This window comes from Stenella coeruleoalba (genome assembly GCF_951394435.1).
Source record: "Stenella coeruleoalba genome assembly, chromosome: 3".
NCBI lineage: Eukaryota > Metazoa > Chordata > Mammalia > Artiodactyla > Delphinidae > Stenella > Stenella coeruleoalba.
The window spans coordinates 44,121,620-44,147,210 of NC_137148.1; the positions used below are offsets into that span (position 1 = coordinate 44,121,620).

The window sequence follows — 25,591 nt, forward strand, 5'->3', positions numbered from 1 at the left end:
GCCCCGGATTGGGGGAAGGGAGGGGGGGGCTCCTCAGGGAGCAGCGGGGAATTCCCCCTTCCACCGAACCTTCCCGATTGTTCACCGTCCTCACGTCAGCAGCAGGGGGTAATCCCCAACTCCAGCTGCTCCTGACGTCACCGCACGGAGCCACCGCCCCCTGCGCGCCCCTGCCTCCGGGACCTCCTCGAAGCCCCGCCCCTAGGCATAACCACGCCCTCCACCCCTCCCCCCAGCCGCCCGACGTAGAGGGCGGAGCTTCCTTGGCCGGGGCGTGAGCGGTTGCTTGGGCCAGAAGGTTCTTTGGTGGAGGCGCTCCTCCTGCTGCCCCGCCCAGTAGGTTCGTTCGCACCGATTCTTCCACACCCTATCTCCCTCCTCCTTCTCCTCGCCCCGCCTTTCCTCTCCCGTCTCCTCAGCTCCTCTAGTTCCTTCCCCGCCTCGCCACCTTCCACGATCTCGCGAGACTTGGCCCAGAACATTGCGGATCGGGTCGGCGCCATTTTGGGACTGAGACTGGTTGTGGGGGAGGGAAAAGCGGCAAAAGGGGATTATTCAAAGTACCGAAAACCTCCTCCCGGGATCGAGCGCAGCGGCACCCCCAGGCCAGGGGCACCTCTGGTGTCGCAGAAGGTAACAGCGTCCTCTGGGCTCGGCGCCGGGGTCTGGGGAGGGGAGGGGGGGTGCCCGTGTCGGCGTTAAGGTTTGAGGGGTCGGGAGCGGCGTTGGCTGCGCGAGGTGTGAGGCTGTCCGCGGGCGGCGGCGGGGGGGAGGTGGCGGGAGAGCAAGGAGAGAGAGGGAAGGACAGCGCGGGGAGGCCCCTCTAGGTGTTGGTCCTGGTGGAGCGGAGGTGGCAGTTGTGGGGAGGGGGTGGGTGGCTTAGCCTGGGCGGCTGGTGGGGGGGGTTGTTTGGCGGAGGCTGGGAACGAGTCCGGCGCCGTCCGTGCTTGGTCTTCCCCGCTCCGGCCTCTCGCACGCGCCCGCCTCCTTCCGCACCGCTGCCGCTCTCGGAGGGCTGAGGGAGTCGAGGCCGAGTTGTGGCCTTCGGTGGTTTCTCAGCGCGCCCGGTCAGCCCGCCTCTCGAGGTCCGTGGCCCGAGCTATGGACTGAGGCGAGCGCTGTCTAGTCCCTCTGAGTCCCGTGGGGTCTGAGGGGACTGGTCTGTTTGGGAGAGAGAACCACTCTGAACGCGGTTTACGAGAAGGGCTAGGTTTTTCCACCCCCTCAGTGCTGTGAGAAAGAAACCTGTTTCCTTAATTCAAGGAAATTGGGAAGCCTCACATTTCCTTGCTGCCCTTAGAAGCCGGGTAAGTCTCACTTTCGGGCGAATTTAAGGAATGTTCTCGCCCCACTTCTCAGGCACTAACCTTCCTACTCTGAGCGGGGAAAACATGCCTCTTCTTTTGGACATTCTGATTTGGAGGGAGCGTCTTTCTCTTTATATCTCTCATTCTCTAAGTTGCATTTAGTAATAATGCTCGGTGGCAGCACACCTGTCTATTCGTTTTCCTTTGGTAGATTGAATAGAAAATACAGAAGGTTTTTTGTAAGATTGTTTGCTTGTTTCATAGTTTGTAATATTTACTCAACGTATAAGGAGGTTTGCTTATATAATCCTGTTAGCTTATATCCGCACCCCCTTCCCACTTGAAATCAGCGCTTGCCCTCCATAATACCATCTCCCATCGTTTTTCCCTTGTCTCTACATATCCTGAAGTCCTTTTCATACTCTTGACTTTTTTGGGGTGCTTGCTTGGTATAGAAGTGCATTTCTGTCCAGAGGTTGACTGTTTAGGTTGGGGATTAATTTTTAGCTCAAAATTAAAGCTCACTGTGTAATTTAAATTGTTTTTTATAACTTTTACAGGTGATTGAATTACTCAGATATGAAGATCATCTTCTAGGTTTTGTGTAAAAGGCCCCGGATATTTCAAGTGGCCATTTTGGAATTACAATGTTTCTGGATAATTTTGCCCCAGAAGTTTATTAAAATTGGCAAGAATCATCTCTGAAGTGAATTGGTAGTAGTGAACAATTCTACAAGCTTTAAAGAGACCCAGGCATTTCTTCAGTATTTTGGTTCAAACGGATTATATAACTGGTTAAAGTATTTCAGCTGGTAGTATTTTTGCCCTCCCCCGCCCCCCAATCCCTCCCCTCTTGTTGGTGTTCTTCAGCCAGAACTGTAAGATATGTTTGATTTGTGTACTGAGTAATTTCTCTGCAGTTTCAAATTACTGTTTAAATATTGCTGAAGTTTCATGGCAGTTTATTTTTACCTTTATTTAAAGTTTTAGGAATTTTTGACCTCAGCCCTTTTCATGTCACAATGGGACAGCTTCTCTAAATGAAGACATTGAACGAATACAGTTTTTTTGCTTTTATCTTTTATTTACATGGAAATTTAAGATGTTGCAGTTTCCCAGCAGCACGGTAGTATTGAGATAGCTGTGTGTCTCTGTTTATGCTGATGTTTAGGAATGCTCTTCAGATGTGAAATTTTCTTTTTGTTTTTGCTTTTTGGCTCCTAAATTGGATATTTCATCTGGAGTGGATAAGTACAACAGTGACAAGTACATGGAATAATAAAGAAGACTTTAAAATCTTAAATCCAAGGAACTTGGCTAATTCTGGAGATAACCATATGAAAACTTTAAAACAGAAGTATGGGTAGCTGACTGAAGTAACTCTATGTCAAGTAGCCATAGGTTAAGTATCTTCAAAGAACTTGGATTTTATTTCAGAGGATACAAAATAAAAAAACAAACTGGAAAACATAAAGATTACAGAGAAAAACCCAACACCTTCCTGTGCAGTCCTGTTGGAATTTGTAAGTACCGTATGGTGAGCAAATCAAATGTCTGTTTGTAAACTGTGATGAGAGTCAACTTTATCCCTGTGTTATTCTTGGAAGCCTTTCAGTTTCTTGCAATAAGATTGCTTGGCTTCAGTTTCCTGAGCAGTCTGAAAACAACTATTAAGTAAATTGAAATGCAGAAAGAATTAAAAGTTAAGAATATTTCAGATGGAACAGTCCAAATTTGAAGTTTTTGTGCTTCTAAAGTAAAAGACAAACTCCATATGGTCAGTATGGCTTTATGGATTGGTAGAAAGGTAGGAAAAAAACACAACAAATAGCCAGTTTACTTTTCTAAATATGAGTGTAAATTGTGTTCTAAATACAGTTTAGTGTTCCAATTTAGAGTTAGGTAGTTGTTTAAAACAAATTATAGGGCTTGACTTTTAATCTGGTATTTCATGAAGTAAATTGTTTTAAGGGGTAACAGTTCCTAACTTTTTAATCCATTATAGAAATTTCTTGAAACAATTTTTGAAGTGGTTTTGTATTTCAAATTATTCCTTAAGATCTGACTTCCAAAAAGTCAGTTCATTACTAGGAACAGAAACTGAGAGGAAGTGAGCAAGGTGCACTAAGAACCTTTCAAATAACTTAAAAAAAAAAAAAAACCAAAAAAACCCACAAAAAACGAGTATGTTTTCTCCCTTGGAAGGTTATGCTGCCTTAAGTTTATAAACAAAGCTTGTTAAAAAAGTTGTGAATGTTAATTGCTGTAATAGAAATCTTTTGACAAATAAGAGTATCATCTTTTAATAATATTTGTATATTTGAGGATTGAGTGGTGTTACGATTTGTTACTGCATTTAGTTTTTCACTGAATCATAGGCATTGAGTAGAAGTGTTTGTTTTTAAAAAGTTAAGTTTATTTTTAAACAATTTATATTAACAGATCAATGTAGCTAAAATTAGAGTTTATTTCATTTAATTATTTTTCTGAGATTAAAAAATTGTAATTTTTGAACACTTTGCCAAGATGGCCTAATAACTGGTCAGTTGCTCATTTATTTTGAACACAGAACTTTTTTTTGTTGTTATACTGTTGTATCTTGTTAGCTCACTTAGAGCAGAAGAGGTAGGCGAGTCCGAAAGATTGTAGGTATTTAGATATACATATATGGTGTTTACTTTCTGATGTAAAATTGAGATTAGAGTTCAATAAATCTCTCTGTTAGAATAGAATAAGATATTTGTGTTTTCTGGGTCAGAGCTGTGTGTAGTACTGCTAATTGAGTTTCCACCTTGATTTATGTAAAATTATGATGAGAACAACCCCTCTTCCCCCCCCTTATTTTTTTATGCTTCAGAGGGCTTGTATTTTATGTTCCTTAACTTAGTGGATTTTCAAGTTACTTGTCTAAGAACATTCATTTTAAACGTGATTGAGAAGTTGAACTGGAAGTGAATAGCCTTTATTTATAGAAAAGAACCACATAACATTTACTATTTGTGATTATTTTTCTTTAAATTTCTCCTATTGATGATGTTACTCCAAGCAGTAGTATCAGGATAATGATTATTCAGTGACCAGGGTTTTTTTTTTTAAATATAAATTTATCTATCTATCTGTTTATTTATTTATGGCTATGTTGGGTCTTTGTTGCTGTGTGCGGGCGTTCTCTAGTTGCGGTGAGCAGGGGCTACTCCTCCTTGCGGTGTGTGGGCTTCTCATTGTGGCTTCTCTTGTTGCAGAGCATGGGCTCTAGGCGTGCAGGCTTCAGTAGTTGTGGCACGTAGGCTTCAGTAGTTGTGGCACGTGGGCTCAGTAGTTGTGGCTTGCAGGCTCCAGAGCTCAGGCTCAGTAGTTGCGGCGCAGGGGCTTAGCTACTCCGCGGCATGTGGGATCTTCGCGGACCAGGAATGGAATCTGTGTCCCCTGCATTGGCAGGCAGGTTCTTAACCACTGTGCGACCAGGGAAGCCCGACCAGGTTCAGTTAGCTCTAATCCTTGGATAGTCTGACATTCGTGAAATTTGCTTACAGTAGTTGTTCTAGGACAGATTCACTCAACTTGAGTTTTTGATAAATATTTAATTATTTTCTTTGCATTGAAATATACAGTACCAGTAGTAACTGGAACAATTGCTGGGTTGCTTCTTTTCCCCCCCTTAAGTACCTGTCTCCCCTACTCCCATTTTTTCCCCCTTTTTTTCCCCTCCTGTGCCTGAAAAATATATAGGTCTAAAATGACAATTATAATGACTAACGTTTATAGATGATGATAGTGTCATGTATTTTGCTGTGTACATAGTATATCTTAGAGGAAAGTACTATGGTTACAGTGGTATAGGTGAGAAATTTAAGATTTTAGGGAGACTGAGACTGGGAGAGAGTTACTTGGTTATGACCAAGGTTAGGTTGGAGTCTTGACCAAATTTCCAAGTCGGACTCCAGAGTCCCAAATGCTTAATCACTAGTCATATTTAATACTGCCTTCATGTGGATTTTACTTTATTAACTCATTCTTTTTGAGCATAATCACTGATGTTTTTGTTTTTCTTCTTACTTACTGCTTCTCTTTGGTTAATATTGATTAGTAGTGGAGCTTGGAGACCAGCTGAAAGAAGATAAACTACTGTTAGTTTTGCTATTTGTTAGTAGCTATTTGAGGGATAACTCTGGTTAGCTAAAAATAAAAATGTTGTTTCAGGTTATGGAGTGAACATAAGAGAGAAGAAAATAAAATTTAAAGTTAGCAAGAGAAGGGAATAAGGATGGGAACCTCTAATCTGAAAGTAAAATTACAAGTGAGGATAGAACCTAAACCCAGGCCAGATTATCTTTGAGTCAACCACTTTTTCTGCTTAATTTTTGATGAAAATGTTTTGATAACAATTTAGTTCCAGGTAAGGATAGTGATGTAGAAAAAGGGTAATTTCTGGGAGTTAGGAGATTTTTGGTCTTGGATTTGGAATATCTAGAAAAGGGCCTGTATGACCTTGTGTATTTACTTAACCTCTCTTGGCCTTAGTTTCTTCATAAAACTGATGGCTTTGTTAATTGTGAGGTGTGATATAGAGGTAAAGTTTTATTCTAATTGTAACATTTTAAAATTTTGCTTAATGTATTTTACATGTCAAACCAGTATTTTAGTTTCTGAAGTTATTCTCTTGTTTCTGTTAATGGCATTACCTGCATGCCAGTCAGCCCTGCCTACTCATTTCCAGTTCCATTTATTGTGCTAGTTTGGTCCTTGACTAAGGAAATAACCTCCTAACTCATGTGTTAGCCTTTGTTACATTCAGTCTCCACAAAGTCTCCTGTGGCCAGAGAAATCTAGCTAAATTATAGTTCTTGTTGTTGTTGCTTTAGCAGCCTTTAGGGTCATGTATTTGGAATATTTAGGGAAGAGTAGGTTGGAAAGAAATGTATTCCCTGCCCTCCCTGCTTTTAATGATGTATGTGTGAGGGGCTCCTAACATGAATTCTTTTTGGCTGTGTGGTTCGAGAAGTCTCCGAAATTGATAATTTTGGTGGTGCTTCCATGTATTTTCTTGGATAGCAGGTTCATTTCTTTCAACAGTAGCATTGTGAAAAACAAAATGTTAAAATTGTTGAAGACCCTTTGTGGTTGGGTCTGTCTTTTTCAGTTTTACCTGCTTGCTTTTTCCCTTTTTGTTAGCTGCCTCACCTAGCAGAGTAGTTACAGGCTTTTGCTCTGTATCTTTTCAAGTAGTTGCTGGTTTCTGCATCATTTTATATATGATATCCTACTCAGTTTCTTGTTCTTTAGTCATCTTTCTGTTCACAGCTTGAGGAGTGCAGTGTTTCTGATCTTCATTTTCTACCCTTTAATCCAGTTTTCAGGTTATATATTTTTAAAACTACATTTAAAAGTTTTTTCCATACTTAAAACAATTTTTTTAAGCAAGAATAAGAAAAAAATTCTAGTTACATAGGTTTTTTTCTTTTGAAACTCAACTTGCAGATATGTTAAAAAACATTCTTCAACTGAAAAAGTGTCATTTTTGTCTTTACATACGTATACTAGTAAAAACAAGTTAGCTTTTCAGTGAACATAAATTACGCAGTTGACTTTCGAATGACGCGGGGATTATGGGCACCTACCCTTGAAGTGGAAAATTCACACATAACTTATAGTCGACCTTCCATTTCTGAGGTTTCTCGGTATCTGCAGTTCTGCATCCACGAATTCAACCAGTTGTGGATAGTGTAGTATTTACTGTTGATAAAAATCCACATATAAGTTGGCCTGCACAGTTCTAACCTGTGTTGTTTAAGCGTCAACTGTATATTCTTTTAACGAATGAGTTTAAAGAAAAATAGTATCGCACATGGATTTTCTGTGGGTCAGAAGTTTGGTAGCAGTTTAGCTGAGTGGTTCTGGCTCCCTCCATGTCTTTTCATGAAAATCTCAAGGGTTGCACTCATTTGAAGGCTTGATTGGGGCTGGAGGATCTCCTTCCAAGAAGGTGTACTCATTGGGCTGGCAGGTTGATGCTGGTTGTTGTCTGGAGAACTCAATTTCCTTACCATATGCCTTACCATATACAGACCTGTAGCTGTTTGAGTTTCTTTACATGGCAGCTGCATCTCCCAGAGGAAGTGATCTGAGAAGAGAGGTAGATAGAAGCGTGATGCCTTTTATGACATATTCTCAGAAGTCAATTCAGCCACACTCACTTCATGAGAAGCAAGTCGTTAAGTCTAACCCACAATCAAGGGGTGAGGAGTTAGGCTCCACCTTTTGTCAAAAGAATTTGTGGACATAGTTAAAAAGCACAATAGGGGTAATTCTTTACAACCAGTAGTTGTGTCAGTATAACTAGCTAAAAGTCTTTGCCCCACAAATAGGAGGTTTGAGTTGTTATAAGTTTAGAGGAGAAAGTGTATTCTAAATTTGTATCACTTTAGAAGATTTAAGTCTTTCTACCTTTTGAACCAGTGTGAGATATGTAAGTAAGGTTTTCCACTCCTTGCACTCACTAATCTCCCAATATTTGTAATGAGGGAACTTTTTTATTATGGTAAAATAAACATAAAGTTTACCATTTTAGCCATTTTTGAGTGTGCAGTTCAGTGACCTTGAGTACATTTCCATTATTGTGCAATTATCATCACCATCCATCTCCAGAACCATTTTTATCTTCTCAAATTGAAACTTTGTGTACCTATTAAACATTAACTCCCCATTTCCCTTTCTCTCCAGCCCCTGGCAATCACCATTTGACTTTCTATGAGTTTGACTATTCTAGGTACCTCATACCTATTGATATTGTACTCTTCAAAACACTTCTTAAATGTTTTGAGTGAAATCTTTGAGGAAATTAGTTATGTTTACTTCATAATAAAATAGACTTCATTGTCCTAATTAAAAATTTGTGGCAGAATATGCATGACATATTATGCATAAATACAACAATAAAATTTACCAATTCAACCATTTTTAAATGTACAGTTCTGTGGCATTAGGTACATTGACATTGTTATGCAGCCATTACCACCACTCAGCTCCAGAGCTCTTTTCGTTTCGTAAAAGTGAAACTCTGTACCCATTAAACCATAACTCTTCATTCCCTGCTCCCCTCAACCCTTGGAAACCACCACTCTACTTTTTGTCTTTATGAATTTGACTAGGTACCTCATATATAAGTGGAATCATGAAGTATTTGTCTTTTTGTGACTGGCTTATTTCACTCAGCAGAATGTCTTTGAGGTTCATCCATGTTGTAGCATGGGTCAATCAGAATATCCTTTTTTTAAGACACAATAATCCATTATATGTGTGTGTACCACATTTTGCTTATCCATTCATGCATTGATGGACACATGGGTTGCCTTTACCTTTTGGTTATTTAAATAATGTTGCTGTGAACATGGGTGTACAAATATATGTTTGAAGATTTGCTTTTAATTCTTTTGGATAGATACCTAGAAGTGGAATTGTTGGATCATATGGTAATTCTATTTTTAATTGTTTGAGGAACCACCATATTGTATTCCATAGTGGCTGCACCACTTCTTATTCCTATCAGCAGTTCACAGGGGTCCCAGTTTCTCCCTATTTTTTCCCAACATTTGTTGTTTTCCATGTTTTGTGTTCTAATGGGTGTGAAGTGGTATCATTATGGTTTTGATTTGAATTTCACTAATGATTAGTGATGTCTGATGTGCTTATTGGCCATTTGTATGTCTTTGGAGAAATATTTATTCAAGTCTTCTGCCCATTTTTAAACCAGATTTTTTTTTTTTTTTTCCTTGCAGTACGCGGGCCTCTCACTGCCCTGGCCTCTCCCGCTGCGGAGCACAGGCTCCGGACGCGCAGGCCCAGCGGCCGTGGCTCACGGGCCCAGCCGCTCCGTGGCATGCGGGATCCTCCCGGACCGGGGCACGAACCCGTGTCCCCTGCACCGGCAGGCGGATTCCCAGCCACTGCGCCACCAGGGAAGCCCCAAACCAGATTGTTTTTGTTGTTGAGTTATAGTTCTTTATTCTTGATACCAACATTTACCATAATGAGTGGATTTTAATAACTAATATTAATGCTTACCATGTTGCAGGCAGTGTTCTAAGCTTTTTAACTGTATTAACTAATTTAATTTTCATAGACACAGTGTGTGGGAAGGTTCTATTGTCCTAATTTTATAGATGAGAAAATGAAGTCACAGATTTTAAATTGCTTGCTAAGGTTACACAGCCAGTAAGCGAGTGATATTTCTGAATCCGTACATTCTGTATCCAGAACTTAGACTCCCACCCATTATGGCTCATAGTTAGAGTTGTAGGGTGACAATATAAAGAAAGTCAAATACTATTTTGTTTCAGGAACTTAGAAGATATTTTATTCTTAGCCAGCAACTAAATTTTATTTTCCTTAATGTGATACAGTTGTGAGTTGTTTATAATAAAATGTTCAAATGAGTTCTTTTTCAGGAATATTCTCCTTTAGGATCACTTCATAAATAATGTTATATAATATTTTAATTTAGAACGTGCTTTTCCCAGTTATCATATAGAAGAAATGCTATTTCCATTCAGTGGTTTAAGAAACTCAGTTTGAAATTAGTTTACCCAGGCTTCACAGTAGGTGACAGAACCATAATTTGAATTCTGTTTATCTTCATTTTTGTTACAGTTAACTTCCTTAGTGTTCTAAGTAATAGGTTGTATTGTAAGAGCAGTGCTGTCCAATAGAACTTTGTGAAAAGATGGAAGCATTTCTTTGTCTGTACTTTTCAGTATAATAGTCACTAGCTGTATGTCATTATGGAGTTTTGAAATGTGTCTAGTGCAGATGTGGATCTGAATTTTAAGATTTATTTAATGTTAGTTTAAATATAAATTGCAATATATGGCTACTAGCTGCCGTATTGGAAAGCGCAGCTCTAGAGCAGTGGTACAGAATCCAGTCAGATCCCTAACGTTTTTAAAGTGCACTTTTTAAAGTGTGTATACTATCCTGAAATAAAATATCCTATGCATATAATAAGATCACAATGATATATAGCTATAAAAAAAAGACATTTATAATAATGTATTGCAATATGTAATAGCACAGGTGTGATCAGACACCCACCTCCCTGCCTTCCAATTTCCAAAACACCGTGTACAGGTTATTTGCCCTTCTTAAAAGAAGCAGATGATCTATTGTTCTTAAGTATTCTTGTCCTTTAAGGAAGAAAAGTACCTCAAGTTGATTAATAATACAGTGGTTAATTGGAGTACATTCCTTTATTTTTATAGTATTTACTGCCAGGGTAGTTGAGTGGGTAGTTAGCAAACATTAAAGCTATCATATGGTGTAGTGACGTGATGAGCATCTTTTTATGTGCTTTGGTGAAGTGTCTATTAAAGTCTTTGGTCCATTAAAAAAAATTGGCTTGTTTTATTAAATAGTAAGAATTCTTTATATATTTTGGCTACAAGTGTATTAGATACACGTTTTGCAAATTTCTCCCATCTATGGTTTGTCTTCATTTTCTTAACTGTGATTCAAAGATCAGGCAGTTCAAAATTTATAGTAAAATTGGTTACTTTTTTCTTCGTGATATGTGCTTTTTAAAAAAAAATATTCATGCATGTATGCATGCTGTGCCAGGTCTTAGTTGCAGCATGTGGGATCTTTATTTGCGGCACGTGGCTTCTTAGTTGCGGCATGCATGTGGGATCTAGTTCCCCGACCAGGGATCGAATCTGGGCCCCCTGCATTGTGAGCGCAGAGTTTTACCCACTGGACCACCAGGGTAGTCCCTGATTTGTGCTTTTCTGTGTCATAAGAAATCTCTGCCTAACCCCAAGTCACAGGATTTTCTTCTGCTTTTTAGCTTTCTTCTAAAAGGTTTGTAGTTTAGCTTATATTTTTATGTCTGTGATCCATTTTGAATGATTTTTTGGCCTGTGAAAGGGTTTCGGTTCATTTCTCTATTATTATTATTTTTAATTTAGATGTTCTACTCTCCCAGTTCAATTTGTTGAAAAGACTTTGTTTCCCATTGAATCATGTTGGAATACCTCTGTTGAATATCAATTGACCTTAAGTATGTGGAACTATTTGGCCTCTTCCTTGATATGTATGTATTATGTCAGTTCCACAAAATAGTAGTCGATAAATACAAATGGTAGTTTTTGATCTTTTTTTCTGCTCTATTGTAAAGCCTGTTTGACATCTTTTCTTTCCTAAAATCTTTTATAGGAAATTCGGAATAAAAGGGGAAATTTTTTTTATGGATATGTGAAATAAGACTGGTTGCAAAATAATGCCATCCTGAATTCATAGAGCAATCTTCTTTTGAGTAGCTTGAAATGTTAGATATTATCTAATTTATACTTGAGCATACTTGGAAAATAAATGACAACATTTCTGTATTGGAAATGAGAAAGTAGGATACAAACATACCACCTTATTTACTGTAAAACATTGGCTCAACAGTGGATCTGGGATTTTTATTTCTTGAGTACTAGTCTATGCTAGAGATGTTCATTGCCTGTAGATATTTGAGTGTCTACTATGTGCCTGTACTTTCACTGGTTCTTGTTTAGTAACAAACAAGGCAAAAATGTAGTTCTTGAACTCATGTAATTTGTCTGCTCTGAAGTTCTGTGAATACAGAGTAAACAGAGTCCTTAAATATGAACACTGATTTCATCCCATCTAGTAAATAATAGCTATTTGTTGTTGACCCGGCCAGCCTTTGTAAGACTTTTATTTCCTGCCGTAGTAAAACTGATTCTTTTCCTGTTTCACAAAGTTATCGTTAGAATCAAGTGAAATAATGAATGCTAAATGCTTTGAAATTGTAAGATGATAACCAACAGTAGTAGTAGTATTGTTATGGCTGGGTCAGATAGATAGTAGTGTGTGAGGATCATATGACCAGGAGGAAGATTGTGGATAAGGGAAAATAGATAAATGTAAGTTGAAGGGACAGAACTGAGCAGAAACCAGGTATCTTTAGGTTGCATTTATGACCAGTTTAAAAGTGTTGAAGCATAATGCATTATGAGGTAATTGTTTAACCTGCAGTATGGTACCATAGTTTTAAATGGGATCTTTATGCAAAAGATCTTCCCCGTATTCTACTATTGTAATTTAACTAACCTTGACTTCTCCATTTAGTTTACAAATTTAACATATCCAAAACTGAACTTTTTTGAGTGTTTCACAGCCCCATACTTTCTCCATTCTTCCCTAGCTCAATAAATGGATACAGTATCCACCTACTCAAGCTAAATAACCAGGGCTCACTTTTGATTCCTTCTTTTCCTCCCATCTAATCAATTAGCAAATCTATTTGCTCTCCCAAATATGTCCATTTCTGTTCCACTGTCACTGGGCTTATACAAGCTGCCATCTGTCTCTTATTTGAACTACTTGCTGTATAGCCTTGTAACTTTGTTATTGTGCTATTCTTACACCCCTGTAGTTTATGATTCGTAGAGCAGAGTGTCTTTCCATTGGACCCTAAGAATAACATGCAGACTCTATAGCCTACCAGCGTCTTTATTGTTTGTCCCCTTCCTTTCTCTGCAGCCTTGTTTACTGTCTTCCTAGACCATTGACCTTTGGCCTTCTTTCTCTTCCTTGACTACACTAAGCATTTTCCTTCCTGTCTTTGGGCCTTTATGTTCTGCCTCTTTTTTTTTCCTTGTTAGCTCAGTTTTGACTCATGTTACATTCTGAGTGACTTTCTCTAACCATTCTATCTATGTAAAGTGGTCATCCCCCTTCCTGTATCCTTTGATTTGTCTTGTTACTCTATATTATCCTGTTTATTTCATTCAGATCAGTCTCTTAGTTATCTTATTTACTCTCACCCATGTTTATTGCATAAACTTCTGAGGGCAGGTACCTTGTCTTATTTGTTTATTGTTATATGCTCAGTGCAGTTATTTGCAGAGCAGTTACTTGCAGAGCAAAAGAATTGTTAACAGGAAAATAATTGTTAACATCTTAGATAATGTAACTTCACTTTTTCCCCCCAAATTGAGTATATATAATTGTTATTTTTATTATAGAACTGCTGTTTAACTGCGTGGGGACTAGGTAAAATTTGTTAGGAGATTATTTACAGCCGAGTTTCTTTGCTGTCTGATCATTTAGAAGCGGTTTTATCTGCCTAGACTTAAATTGTTATATGAGCTTCTAGTCTGTTTGCTAGATTCAAGGCTGGCTTTGGATTTGCTGTTGCCTTTCTGAGGGGACTGCCTGATAAAGAGTTCTTTATTATGACCCTGGCCTTTCAAAAAATGTCCCCAGTTTTGAAGTGTTGAGTCAGAGGGATTGAAATCTAGTGAAATTGCCCTCTCAGGTTTAAAAAGATAAAACACATTTTAGAGTTCAAGGAGTGACTTTAAAATATGTGGGTGGCTAATTCAGGCTCCTCATTTTTGGAAATCAGGAAGGCCATAATTGTTCATTTATATTAACTAATGTCTTTATTTGAGAAAACATAATCCTTTTACATTGTCTCCTCAAAGATGGAAATGCAGATTTATGTCCGTAGAGCTTTAATTATTTTTGGTATTATTACAAATTTTCTCAGTTTGGTCTAGCTTTGGATCTTATAGATCCCTTGCAGGGGGCCTTATTTACTAAAGCTCTAGCAGGATGCTAAACTTGAGGCTACTGCAGCAAGTATCATTAGGTGAATAATGAAATCATTGCTTCATGCACGCTAGCTAGGTTGAAAACTACCTGATAATCAAGATGTCTTAAGGACTTTTCCTGTGCAAGCTTAGTTGCCTCATGTTTTTTTAACTCAACTGATAGTTTTAGATTTGTAGTCTCTGGTCTTTCTTCATTTAAAATGAGTACCTTTTATATGCACATTGTGGAAATGGGGAAAAGTGAGTAAAAATGTTGTCACCTTAGTCCTTAAAATTAGGGCCTTCCAAGGACTGAATTCGATGAGAGGACAAGAGTCTTATTTGGAGACAAAGTTGGCTAGGTTAGTGGAAAGCAAGTTGTGACTGCTGCGGTAGTTCAAATTACTCCTAGTCTTTTTTTTTTTTGTTTTTTTTTTTGCCACGTAAGAGACTTTTTGTCTAGCAGATTGAGATCTGTATTTTGTATGGTTTGATATAAAGCTATGGCTGAAGACAGTGCCTGACAGGTAAGATTAAAACTTAAACTCAGAGCTTAGAGACTGACCTAGGTGCTTGTTAAACTTAAAGCTAATATTTTATATAACGCATGGTCTCTACCTAATGTATCCTGGGTTATTTACAGCATGTGTAGGGTGTAAGAATTTGAGCTGCCACTGACTGTACTGTGACCCTGGGAACTTTAAAATGTGCTTCACATCTATATAAAAACCAGTTTTTCTTGTTTTGTAGAAAAGACAATATCAACTTCCTGGGGATGTAGTGAGGACTAAATGAGATAGTACTTGTAAAGCCCTAAAGCAGATCGCTTAGCAGATTGTGTGTGCGTCTGTGTGTGCGTGTGTGAGAGAGAATATATATATTCAGTGTATATTTTTGTCTTCATAACCATTTATGTCCTTAAGTTAAGGTACCTGAATTTCCAAGTCTTTTTCATTTTCTAAAAATTTGTTTTTAGCCACACCACGAGGCATGTGGGATCTTAGTTCCCTGAGACCAGGGATTGAACCCATGCCCCCTGCAGTGGACGTGCAGAGTCCTAACCACTGGATGGCCAGGGAATTCCCCAAATCTTTTCATTTCATATCAAGGGTCCTGTATCTCTTAGCCCTTGGTGAACTTATTCATAGGGTTAGGCTTTATAAATTCATTTGTTGAAACTTGTTTGCTGCTCTTGGGATCCTGCTCTTCAGCCTAACTTGGCTTCAGAAAAAGGTGGATTATGTTAAAGAGTTTGAGGATTCAAGAAGTGGTAAAGCTGAATCAGACTAAAGAGGATTTAAAATTATTTTGGATACATGCACCTCGTGCAAATTACAAATAGTACAAGGGTTTTTAATGGAAAAGTCACCCTCTCTGTCCTTTTGTCCAGCAATAGTTCTTGTCTGAAGAAACTGTTTTTTATGAATTTTTCTAGGGAGACCTTATGTATATATAAGCACATTATATTTTTCTTTCTTATACAAGTAGTAGCATGATGTCCGCTTTGCTCTGTAACCTTTTTTACTAAGGAACTATCTTAGAAGTTTATTCCATATTAACACCACTAGACCACCAGGGAACTCCCGAGAATGAAAATTTTATACATAAGATCTTTTTCTGTGAACTCTTTATATTCTTTCCTCATTTTTCTATTGAGTTCTTTTTCTGTTGATTTATAGCAACATTTTATGTAGGAAGGGAAAAACCCCTTTATATGTGCTTTATGTGACAAGTATGCCCCCCCCCGCAGTGTGATGTTTTCTTTGATCTTGGTTGTGAATTTTATCATATAGAATGCTTTTTGAGTTTATATGTAAATATATTTTTATTACTTCTGTTTTTGTGTGTCATACTTAGAAAGGCCTTCCTTCCCCTTTCTGAGATAATAAAAGTTTCCTCTACTTTTTATATAATGACTGCTTTTTTCTCCTTTAAGTCTTTGATCCATTTGATGATTATTTTGAGTAAGCTTTGAGGCAGGGTTGTCCCAGCTTTACTCACATACTAAATTCTGTATGTGTCAGGTGTATTTTGTCTACCAATGATGTTTCTTTCAATTTGCATATTAATGTTATGGTGAAATTGTGGCTTTTAAAGTGGACTCGTTAGATTAAAAAGGAGTTAAAGAACTGTTTAATCTGGAATTAAGAAAACTGTATTCTTAAATTCATGGTTTCCTAATTCTAGAAAATTGATTTGAAATGCAAATTATCAAGCCCATTATTTTGTAAATAGGACAGTTGTGTTTTAAAAAATGAATTCTGTGCCATAATTTAGATGAAAAGACTGAGTAAGATTTTTGTGTTTTTAACTCCAAACAGCTAGTTTGGAACTAGCTGTGACACCATGGGTACAAGTTGTTTTTTTTTTTTAAATTTGTAAAATGGGGATTAAAATACTACTTCTTATTAAGAAGATTGAGATGTAAAGTGTTAACATGGTATCTGCATGTAGATGCTCAGTAAGTATTCTCTTTCCCTTTTCTGTAATGTTTACTTTTGTCAGTAATTTTCTATCTCTACCTGCTTCTCTTCTTAAAGATTTTTACTGTTCTTTGTTAATAAATCTACTTATGTGGAGTTTCAGCACAAAGTAACCAATTATGGAATTAAATTGATACCACATTCATTGTAATTTAGTGTGGTGGATTTCACATTTCGATAGTTTGTGGATAATCATTACTAGTATCGCGCCTCTGTTTTTTTACGTGTAATTGCCATTCCTGGTACCTGGGAAGAATGAGCTGATCTCCCTCCTTCCCTCCCTCCCTGCCTCCCTCCCTCCCTGCCTCCCTCCCTCCCTGCCTCCCTCCTGTTCTTCATTCAGTTCTTCATTCATTCCATACTAGTATGTGTTCTTTTGGAGAAAGTTGTTTAATGTGGTGTTTTGGAGTATCTGCTCCATAAATGTCATTTTTGTTGATGAATTGTGTTATTCAGAAAACAAATATGTCAAATATTTTTTTATGGGGAGCTTAATTGTGTTTAATGGAATAGCATATATGTATATATGCTGAATGTTTTGATAAGTAACGTGTAGTGAAATGGTTAAGGGTTTTCTTTAAAAATTTTTTTATGCCTTGGATCTTTTTTCAGTTTTATTGAGATATAATTGACATATATGATTGTGTAAGTTTGTGTACAACATAATATTTTGACTTCACGTATATCCTGAAATGATTACCACAGTAAGTTTAGTTACCATCCATTATCTCATGCTGTACATTCCACCCTTAGTGGGATTCCACCCTGGGAATCTTGTAACTGGAAGTTTGTACCTTTTGGCCACGCTTATCCATTGGCCTCCTCAGTCCACTTCTGTAACCACAAATCTGATCTCTTTCTGTGAGTTTGGTGTTTTTTTTTTGGATTCCACATATAAGTAAGATCATACAGTATTTGTCTTTCTTTGACTTATTTTACTTAGCATAATGCCTTCAAAGTCTACCCATGTTTTCGCAAATGGCAGGGTTTCCTTGTTTTTTTGTTTTTAGCGTGTACCACAACTTCTTTATCCATTCATCCATGGATGGAAGAGTTTTAAAAGTGATAGTTGTTTTATCGCATTGAATTAAATTTTGAATACTTGATATTTAAAGTAGAATTTAAATTCTAAGCCAGTCTTAATGTATATTTACCCTACAGTACTGCACAAGTTCATACTGATACTTCCAATTCAATTTTAGGACCACAGGGTTTTTATTTATTGCTTTCTGTCTTACCATGTGTATTTCCTTCCTTCAGTGCTTAGAATCTTGGTTCTCAAGGACACTTTTGGACTGTTTTTTTTTTTTTTTGTAATGGAACGCTTTCATGGTAATTTGTTTAGGTTTTCTCTTTACTGGGGATATTTTTAGTAAATTGTATTTTTCTAAAAATTGTCCATTTCTATATTTTCAACCTTACATAGAGTCGTTCAGATGATTTCTTATGGTTTTTTGTCATTTTTGATTTTATATTCTAGTAGCTTCTCTATTGATCTCCCACCCCCCCAAAACAGTTTTGGGATTTATTTGTAGTTCTTCAGCTTTTCCAGTTTGTTAACTATTGGTTTTGTGAATTTGCTTCTTTTCACTTACTTTATTTTAAAATTACGTGTAGAAGAGTCTTTTTGTTGTTTTGTTATTTTTAGTTTCATTGAATTGTGGTCAAATAATGCTGTTTGTAGGTATGTTTGAAATTTATTAAAGATTTTTTGGTGGCCTAAGATGGATGCTTGAAGAAGATACTTTCTGTATTTGGGGGTTTAGTATTTGATATATAAAATCTGTGAACACCTAAATGAGTATGGCTTAAATATTCTATACTCTTACTAATTTTTTATCCATTAGATTTTTATTGGACTGAGCAAGGTGTGTTCAAGTCTTCTATGTTTTTCTTGTATCACCTGTATTTTCTGGTTTATAAAAGTGTTTCATTGTTATTGGGTGCATAAATATTAGAATTATCTTGCTAAACATTTCAGTTATAAAGTGTCTGTCTTTGTCTCCTTTAATGCTTTTTAGTTTGAACGCTACTGTAGCAGTACACTTACTGATCATTTTCTTCTGCATTGTCTAATCTGCTGTTAATCCTATTCAATGTTTTTCATTTCAGATATTACTTTTTTTTAATCTTTAGGAGTATCTTCTATATCTTCTGTTTTTCCTTTGTGTTCCTATTTTCCCTTTCCTTAAACATATAGTTGGTTTAATGTCCTTGTCTGCTAATTCCATCATATCCATCATTTCTGGATATCTTTCTATAAAGATAGATTTTTTTTCTTGTTATTGGTAGCATTTTCCTGCAGGCCCCCCCTTTTTTGCATGACTGATAATTTTTGATTGAATGCTGAAAATTATGAATTTCATTTTGTTGAGTGCTAGATTTTGTTGTTGGACTTTGCTTTGGGAAACAGTTAAATTGGAATTAGTTGAATCCTTTCAAGAAAAACTCCATGAGAAAATTTATACAAGTAAAACATTCAATTTAGTGAAAATCCTGTAGTGTTAAAATTGAGTTGGCAGGGACTTCCCTGGTGGTCCAGTGGTTAAGACTCCGTGCTCCTAATGCAGGGGGCCTGGGTTTTGATCCCTGATCAGGGAACTAGATCCCGCATGCCACAACGAAGACCCGGCGCAGCCAAATAAATAAATAAATATTAAAAATAAAATAAAATAGACACGTTTCTGGTAAAAAAAAATTAAAAAAACATTGAATTGGCATGCAGACTTTTACTTCTGGCTGTGATGGACTAACAGGCAACCAGATAACCAGATTTACCCACTCATCTGAGAAATCTAAAATGTATGAAACAGGCTTTTAGATATTGGTTGACAGGAGGTGGTCAGTGTTATAAATGCCCCAGCTCATTGCTTGAAGAAAATTAATAGGCTACAGCACAGGGAGGGTGAATTCAAACATAGTCTGGTGGTCTTAACTAAAAGTTAAGGAGACAACTGAAAATTTGAAAAGGTCAAAGTAGGTAGAATTTGTGGGGCAAAGTATTGTAATAGGAAACTTGGCAGGAGAGATAACTCAAAAGGGTCCACTCAAGGCTTTGACTTAGGACTGACCTGCACACGCGCGTTTGGAAGTGACTGAAGCCAGGGAATAGAACCACCAGAAAGGAGTAGGTGAAACAATTCTAAAGATTTACATAGGACCAGGAAAAGTCTTTGTTTCCATCAGCCTCAGTGGAAAGACCACCTAATAGATGGAGCACAGGCAGTAAATGGAGTATAGGCAAAGTCTTCAAAAGGATGAGCTCCAATTAGTGGGACAAAAATTAACTCTAGACTACAAGCTTTTCTGGACCCACCCTAACAAAGATTTTTGCAAGTTTGGTAGGTGAGTAGTTCCAGTATTTTAATTTGTACTTCTCTTGTTATGAGAATAGCAGGGCATCTTTTCCTGTTTAATAGTTAATTTTTTTATGGACTCACAGAAAATGTTGGTCACTGGTCTTTTTCTTTCTTTCTTTTTTCTTTTGGCCACACCATGCAGCATGTGGGATCTTAGTTCCCTGACCGGGGGTTGAACCTACAATCCCTGCAGTGGAAGCGTGGAGTCTTAACAGCTGGGCTGCCAGGGAAGTCCCATTGGTCTTTCTCTTTCCTCCTGGCTGTTAGGAACTGTTTGAGAACGTATTTATCTGCCTCACACTTCATATTTTGGGTATAGCTTTCACGATTCAAAATACTTTTTCCCTCAGCACTTTGATTGCTATTTTGTTGTGTTATAGCAGGAGATCTTTAAGAATTTTGATGCATTCTGATTTTTTTCCTTCCTTTACAGGAGTGTTCTCTTTTTATCTGTCCCGAAGTTGCTCTTTATCTTTGGGGTTCTGAAAATTCCATTTTGCTAGTTATTTCTTGAATTATTTTTTTCCTTTGTGTTCGTGGTTTTTAGTGGTCCTTTCCTATTGCCACTTTCCTTAAAATGTTTGATTATTATTTCATATTCAAGAATGAGGTGATAAAAAGCTGTTTGGGACTTTTGTGTATGTGAGCATTGTTTATTGAATGACCGTTATGTTGAAAGACTCTGAAAATCCAAATATCTTCGTGGCGTCAGCACTCATGTTAGCTCTTTATTTGGAGAATCTACCCCGACTCATTTTTTTTTTTTTTTTGAACGATAGTTAGATACTCTTGTGTGCATTCATATACCAGGCAGCAAGCAGTTCTCCAATTTTTTGTGGACACACTTAACTGGGTGTTCTACAGTTGAATTCAGTTAGGATTTTCTGACACCAATTACCTGGAGTTACTATAGACCCTTTAGTATAGACCCTGCAGATTAAGGGCTCAGTCCCATAGGACTGCCCTTCTGCCCCCAATTCAGATACCAACCTCAAGTAGTAGATTCCCAGGTTACCCACACTTCTGTCTGATCTGGCTGCAAATGGGAGATTCCCATGCCCGCAAAACCCTCCTCCATCCTTAGGTTCCATATTTTGCTGTAATGGTTTACAGAATGCAAGGAAACACCACTGTTACTGGTTTATTCTAAAGGATATGCTAGAGGGCACGACTGAACAGCCAAATGAAGAGGTACATAGGGTGAGGTCTGGAAGGGTCCCTGTGGAGTTTGGGGTGTACCACAACCTGGAAGCTCTCTGTACCCCTTCCTTTTGGGTTTTTTACAGAGGTTCTAGTACCTAGGCATGAATGGTTAAATCACTGACCTTCAGTGATTCACTCCAAGTTACCAAATAGTTCTTGGGAACTTTGTTCCTGTTTTTCTGTTCAAAAAAAGTTTGTATTTGAATGTTTCATTAATTGTAACGCACATGCACTAATGTGCACAAATTTTAAGTATACAACTTGATAAATTCTCACAAAATGAATACACAATGTTAACACCATTTACTAGCATCCCCAAATCTTCTTTGTGTCCCCCTCATTTCCTAACTTTGAAATGTTTTTCTTTTTTTTTTTTTTTTTTGCGGCACGCGGGCCTCTTACTGTTGTGGCCCCTCCCGCTGCGGAGCAGAGGCTCCGGACGCGCAGGCTCAGCGGCCATGGCTCACGGGCCCAGCCGCTCCGCGGCATGTGGGATCTTCCCGGACCAGGGCACGAACCCGCGTCCCCTGCATCGGCAGGCGGACTCTCAACCACTGCGCCACCAGGAGAGCCCGAAATGTTTTTCATCTTTGGTTTCTCAGCCTCCTTAGCTCTCCACATCCAGTCATCTACTATCACCCACCTGTAGATTGTTTCTGCAGTCTTCCTCTCTCTGCCATTTTTTCCCCACTCCATATCCATTGTTACTACCCCCTTATTTATATTTTTATTTTTTTGAATTTTTTCTTTAATTGAAGTGTAGTTGTTTACATCCTTGTTGTTTATCTATTTTATATATGGTGTTGTGCATCTGTTAATCCCATACTCCCAATTTATCCCTCCCCACCTGCCTTTGGTAACCGTTTTCTATGTGAGTCTGTTATGTAATAAGTTCATTTATACTGTTTTTTTAGATTCTACATATAAGTGATAAAAGATAATATTTGTCATTCTCTGACTTATATCACTTAGTGTGATAATCTCCAGGTCCAACCATGTTGCTGCAAATGGCATTATTTCATTCTTTCTTACGGCTGAATAATATTCCATTGTGTGTGTGTGCGTGCGCACGCATCTCCTTTATCCTTTCATCTGTTGATGGCCATTTAGGTTGCTTCCATGTCCTGACTATTGTGAATAGTGCTCCTATGAGCATTGGGGTGCATGTACCTTTTTGAATTAGAGTGTTCGTGTTTTCTGGATATATGCCCAGGAGAGGGATTGCTGGATCATATGGTAACTCTTTTTAGTTTTTAAAGGAACCTCCATACTGTTTCCACAGTGGCTGCACCAATTTACATTCCCAGCATCAGTGTTGGAGGGTTCACTTTTCTCCATACCCTCTCCAACATTTATTATTTGTAGACACTCTCTCTGATGATGGCCATTCTGATCAGGTGAGGTGATACCTCATTGTAGTTTTCATTTGCATTTCTCCTGACACTTAATGATGTTGAACATCTTTTCATGTGCCTGTTGGCTGTCCGTATGTCTTCTTTGGAGAAAAACCTATTTAGGTCTTCTGCCCGTTTTTTGTTTGGGTTGTTTTTTTTTTGTTATTGAGTTGTGTGAGCTGTTTGTATATTTTGGAAATTAAGCTCTTGTTGGTCACATTGTTTGCAAATATTTTCTCCCAGTCCGTAGGTTGTCTTTATGGTTTCCTTTGCTGTGCAGAAGCTTATAAGTTTGATTAGGTCCCATTTGTTTATTTTTGCTTTTATTTCTATTGTCTTGGGAGACTGATCTAAGAAAATATTGGTACAATTTATGTCAATGTTTTGCCGATGTTCTCTTCTAGGAGTTGTATGGTGTTATGTCTTACATTTAAGTCTGTAAGCCATTTTGAGTTTATTTTTGTGTATGGTGTGAGGGAGTGTTACAACTTTATTGAATTGCCTGTACTACTCCCTTACTCTTGCTCTCTTTACTTCCATTTTTTATAAGAGAGCTTTGAGTTTGGCTTTTATATTGTAGTTTTTAGGAAGTTGAGGGAAGCTCTTTTCCATTGGAATTGAACTCATGAATAGTCCTTTAAAAAAATTAATGAAACTTTTGAAAACATTTGTTATGAATGGGTGGTAATGGGAACTAAAGTTCTAGATTTTAATATTTTCCTCTCCAAGTGATTTACTGAATCCTCCCCACCCCCTTTATTTTACAACAAGCTACCAGATTTATTTTCTGAAAGCACATTTCCAGACATGTAATTGCAACTTTAAAACTTCTGAGTACTCCCCTTGCCTGCTAAATGTAGTTCAGATTTCTTATTCCTGTGTGCTGTTCAAAGCACACTGCTTACTGTCCCCAGAGTATTTTCTCTACTTGGTTTTAGATATACCTGGCGTATTAAGTGGTGTTTGGTTGACCTGTTCATTACTGGCTTGATGTGTTGAGAGTATAGTGACTAGATTCGTTAGTTCAGATATATTTGTAGCAGAATGGTTTAGTACCATTTAGAAAGGAAGCCCCCAGTAGTTTTAAGAGACCTGTTTAGAGATATTCCATGCTTACTCTAAATTCTTCACCAGAGTGACTGATTGCTTCAGATTTTTTATTTTTTAGAATTATGTTACTGGCCAAGGTGCCAGGGGCAGGTGGGGAGAAACAGTGATAAATTCCATTTCCTTCCTGCATCAGTGCCGGAGAGGGTAGTTTTGTTTTCTGCTTAATTGAAATAAAACATTAAGCATTATGGTTTTGTGTCTTGGGCTAAATAAAATAAGTTTGAACATGTTAAATAAGAAGGACTATCTTTGACTCTTAAGGGATGGTAATTTAGAAGTTTCTTGATTGTAGTATATAATATCCTGGTTTTTAAAAAAATCCAATTCTGCATTATATGAGACATTGTCAGTTGTATCCAGGATATTTTTTTTTTAACCATAGTCATATGTACTTACATTCTTTTTTGTTCATGTTGATATTCCAGCTGAACTAAGTCATCGCTGGGATTTTACATTGTTATAGCAGTGTTTTCTCAAACACATAGTTTAAGAAACACATAGGGTAAACCAGTCATCTCTTGCTGCAAGGTTATTTTACTTGATAGTAAGTAACTTAAAATTTTTTATATTAGAACATACATGGATATATTATAGTATAATGCAGAAATTTCATGAGTTTGTAAAAAAATAGGACTTGAGGATGAGTTATTTTGATTACTTTCTGAAAATACATTTTGGTGGGGCAGGAGAATGGATTAATTATTAGCTTTAAGTAATTTCTGTGGGAAAGTTTGAGAAATATACTGGTAGTGAACAAAGAACATGGCTTTTGAGGCAGAAGAATCTGAATTCATATTACTGGCTGTGTAGCTTAGCGGTAAATTATTTATCTCTTCTGATTCTGCCCACTTTTCAGAGAACATATCTAAGCTGATCCCAGCATATATATTTTTTTAAGTGTATATGTTTACTCTGTTTGAACCCTGATAATGTTGGCACTTTTCTGATGGTTAAATACTTCAGATAAATAATTTGCTTATACCTTTTCTGATAAAGGAGTTGAGGCAGCTTGTTTTCCAGTTGTTAACTTGTTAGCTGTTAGAAGCAAAACTGCCCTTGATATTCAGTGTTTAGTACTTGTTTTTGCTTACATTGGCTGTTTAGTAAATGAGTTGATTTGAATTAAATTTTATGCCATTTAGTCCATATTGTTTGCAGTATAATTCTGAATTAAAGTTTACCTTTACCAACCTTTAAAAAAAATCTTATTCAGGGGTGACTTAAACTGTTTAGTTTTGTTAGGGAAAGAGAAGCTCAGTGAGTAAAAATTTGTTTATAGAGTAAGGCTTATTTTTTTGTAGTGGTGCATTTTATATGAAAATTAGGTCAGCTCATTATAAGTTTTGGAGTATTTCAGTTACATTTTGTGTATTATACCTAAAAACTTGAGAATTGAAAGCATGCTGTTTCCAGTAATGTGTTTTTCTCCTTAAATAAAATTCTTTTTTGTAGGGGTGAAAGTAGCAGTTTTCATATGTAGCAATTTAACAAGTAATAACAATTCTCATAACATTCCTCTTCTTTTTTTTATGATTTTTTTTTTCATGTAAGTAAAGCATAGAAAGTTTCTGAACAACTTAATGAGATAAGCTGAGGGGGATAGGGGGTCTAACAAAATTCCAGGTTAAAGCAAGCATTAATAATATGAAACTTCTTAAAGGATGGAAATTTCTAGTAGTCTAGATTTCTTGTGAAATTTGCTAATGCTGTTTTATATTTGAGTGTGTAATCTGTAATTTTGAGTTTGATAACAGAAGATATTGGACACTGTGTTATGACCAAAACTGGAAAAAAATAGTAAAGTAATAGATTATTTTGCTTCCTTTAGAGGTCATGTTCCACAGGCAAGGATTTTGTTTCTTCTTGGTAAATATTTATTACAGTATTTACCATCTTTTCCTGATTATCATTACTTTAAGTGCTTAAGAACAGAATTCTAGGCCTTGCTTAAGACCTGTTGAATCAGACTCCATAGGGGAGGGGCCTCTTGCTTTTTATTAGGGAAGTCTGGAAATTACCTAGTGCTTACTAAATATTAATAAAATTTTATTAATGGTATTGCAGTAGTGAAGCAAACAAAACTGAATGGAATAAAATGTCTAAGTATACTTTTCAAAAGTTAAAAACATGACTCATAAA

General features: G+C 37.3%; 1 protein-coding gene across 3 annotated transcripts in view; it reads left to right on the forward strand.

Moving 5' to 3' along the window:
- Nucleotides 1-369: 369 nt before the first annotated feature.
- GPBP1 (GC-rich promoter binding protein 1) overlaps nt 370-25,591 on the forward strand; it is a 72,690-nt gene continuing 47,468 nt past the window's right edge. The window contains exons 1-2 of one of the 3 annotated variants that reach the window (XM_079918556.1): nt 370-633; nt 1,868-2,830. The gene's annotated coding sequence lies outside the window, so the exon portion shown is untranslated. Of the gene's footprint in view, nt 634-992; nt 1,308-1,867; nt 2,831-25,591 lie in introns of those variants that run through there. The other 2 variants (XM_079918558.1, XM_079918557.1) reach the window with 2 other exon arrangements.